Below are 3,389 nucleotides of genomic sequence, written 5' to 3' on the forward strand. Positions count from 1 at the left end.
CGGCGCGGCGCAAGATGGCCGCGGCGCCGCCCCCCCGAGCGGGGCTGGGGCGGGTGACGGGCGGCCGCGGCGAGCCTGCCCCGCCTGCGCGGCAGCGCCCGCGAGGCTTCAGCCGGTTCTTCCGCGCTGGGCTTCTCTCTCAGGAGCAGCGGCCCGGCTGTGGGGTGCCAGAAACACTCAGCAGCCTTTCCTCGCGCACGCTGCACCCCTACTAGGCCATGGGTATTGACTGCAACAGTTTTCCTAGATATGTTCAGATACCTTTGGAGGTCTGCCTTTCTGAGGCCCMAGACTTGCTTGGTGCTCTTATGAGCACGGTATTTCGTTCCCAAATTATTCTTTACTCATAAGTCGAGAAGCTGTTAAGAGCTCTCAGGCTCAAGAGCAATCTCACAACGCCCTCGGCCACCGCTCTGCCACAGACTATCGTGATCGCGTTCCGCRCACAAGCCCCAAGCACCAGAGAATCGGACAACTGCTCCGGCAGCACGGTGCTAGTCGCAGCACAAGCCCTGGCACCTGGGAACAGCAGCACAGAACAGCATCTCACAGGGACAGAAAGTCAGGGCTGTTGGACAGAAAGCAGAAAGTTGGTGTTCACTGTGACAGTGGAAGCAGCCCTACAGCAACCTTCACATTGGCTTAAAACAGCCCTTGGTGTACTCCCCTATACCCACTAACTGTTTAACTGAAATACTGAACTCCAAGTTTGCCCTTCCTGTAGGCATAATTTAACTTGTTTTAAAACCAGAGAACCCTCCTTCCACAATACCAACTGCAGGCATGTGCTGCACAGCACAGAACTGGGCAGAATTACCACAGAAAGAACATGACAGCAGTGGCTTAGTTATTTATACTTCCATGTAGCAGTAAATACAGCTGTACTTGCACTGTGCATCATTTTAAATGCTAAAGGTCCTATTCAGTTCCTCTGAAAAGATGTAAATGCAGAAGATACTATTTTTCCTGGAGTGATGGATAAAAATGCATTGCTTATATTATGGATGAAATAGGTAGGATGACATCCTCACTGAATGAGGGGTAGAGAAACAAATTAAAGGAAAACCAAGTCCTGTACATTAAAAACATAACCCTGCAAGCTGCACAGCCAATGAAGTTTTGTATTCTGTAAATGTGTGACCTTCTTAATGTTCAGGTTCAGTAAAACGTGAAAGCCTTTTCACTCCCCCCACCCCCAAAAATCCCAGAGAAAAGCACACACACTTCTCTGTAATTAAGGTGCTCCTAATAACTTTCTTCTTTTCTTTCTCTTATGGGTAAGGATTTGAACTCACATTGCAACAGTAGGAATTTCTTTGAGAGGGACGGACTGATTCAGTCTCCCTTCTCTACTAAGGTATCTACTTTCATAAAACCTGTATCCTTAGATACTCATCCTAGTTTACAGTTTTAGTTAGAAACTGCCAAGGAAGTTAAAAGTTACTGGAAAAACAAGACAGAACATKACAGCATGCATCTGACTTTTAGGAAACCAGTTTAAAAATTAATCACAAGGAGCTGGTGTTTGAAAATCGGTTTGGGGGTGAATAGAGAAAGCAAGCCTTAAATCACTGTCTAGATTTATTCTCCCATATCTGGATCTGAACTTTGGCCAAGGGTTCAAGATTGAGAGTCAGGCCCACCAAAGCAATAAGGCAAGCAGGAAGACTCACTTCTAGTGTATTTATAAATTGCTTCTTGATTTACTGCATATCCACTTTACGTCTATCCCTGGTCTTGCACATCTTTTCCAAGAAAGGGAACTGAACAACAACGAACTACAAACTGAAGTAATTCAGGGAAATAAAAGGAAACAGCACAATATGTCAGACAGCCTCAACCCTAGGCTGAGTGAATGTGCTTTCCTGCCATCTTCTGGACTTTCTTGGTCATGACATGGAAAAAAGATCTCAATTTGCAACTGAAATTCTAAAGTTATGTAGCTATGTATTGAAGTTTTAATGAGAAAATAACATGCACTTATGCCACAGAATATGCAAAAGAACACTGTATTGTGGCTCTTAAAAGAGTGACTGTCATATTCGTTTCAGCTCAGTTAGGAACACTAAGCAGTRAGAGAAAATTTCATTAGGGAAATACACTCTCTCAGAAGTAAACACAGTAAGGGCAAAATAACCAGGTACCCGAGTTAACCACTTGGGAAATGTAAAGAGGAAATATATGAACCTCGTGACATTCCAAGGAGCTCTGAAAGCAAAAGTTACACTCTGCAAGAACTGGCAAAGATGAAACACTGTCAAACCAACCAATAACCACCAGATAGAGCGCTGACTGTAGTTATTCCCACCACAGATATCAAAATGAGCACAACTTACTATCTGCTTGTAGAAGCACAGAGTATTTCCTTTGCAAATTAAGACATTTAGTTCCCTCAGTATGCATCTTTTGGATTTACTGCCAACTGCAGGGACAGGCGATCTCTGCCTTCCCTTGTTCCTAAAAAGGAGACATTACAGCAACATTCTAACTACCACAGTATTGTAAAATTCAAGAATTCTACAGTAAATTAAATGAAGGAAAATCTCACTTATCTTTTATTTAACCCTTGTCATGTATTTTTCCTAAATTCCTGTTAATATATTTTTCAGCTTTTAAAAATTAGATATTATAGCTTAATTGAAGATTGCTGCTGCCCAGTTTGACTGCTGAACTGATACATTAATCTGTATTTGCAGAAAATCACGAGTAATGGAGCATATAAAGAGACTGTTCCTTCAAAATGTGGAATTCAGTACAAAACAGACTGCAGAATGCTTAATTTTCAACTTTAAAATGTCAAAAAATTCAAGAGAAAAACAAGCAACTGAAAGAAGCCCTATCTTTGCCATACATTCCAGATTACCTGAATATGAGAAAGGTTTGTTACGATTGCTACTTAAATCAGAAACAACAGAATCACTTCACTAAAAGCCATAAAATAGCACATTAACTTCCAAGACATACCTTAATGGCTTCAGAATGGATCTAAACCAAATTCACTCACCTGATTTGGCAATGAATAACTAGACTTCTGTAGCAATGCAAAACTTGGTCATTTAATGTTTGATCTAAAGACATAAGCAAAATGAGGTTTATAGAGAATTATCCTACCAGAAGTTCCTATCTTTATTATCAGTTAAGTGGGGGGGTTTTTTGTTTTGTTTTTTTAAGTCTTTGTTGCAACCCTTTATCTTAGCTATCTTAGGTATACTAATAAATACATCAGCCTATATTCATATGGGTCATTTCATATTAGAAACTAAATCTTGATATATCAAGTGTTGCATATGAAATGTGTGTAAAAAACAATGAAGTGTACCAGAAATACTTTATTCAGATTGGTAAACTGAAAATATTTACATTATAAACAAAAACCAAATTTTTTCAAA

This window comes from Apteryx rowi, unplaced genomic scaffold, assembly GCF_003343035.1.
Source record: "Apteryx rowi isolate R43461 unplaced genomic scaffold, aptRow1 scaffold_393, whole genome shotgun sequence".
Taxonomy (NCBI): Eukaryota; Metazoa; Chordata; class Aves; order Apterygiformes; family Apterygidae; genus Apteryx; species Apteryx rowi.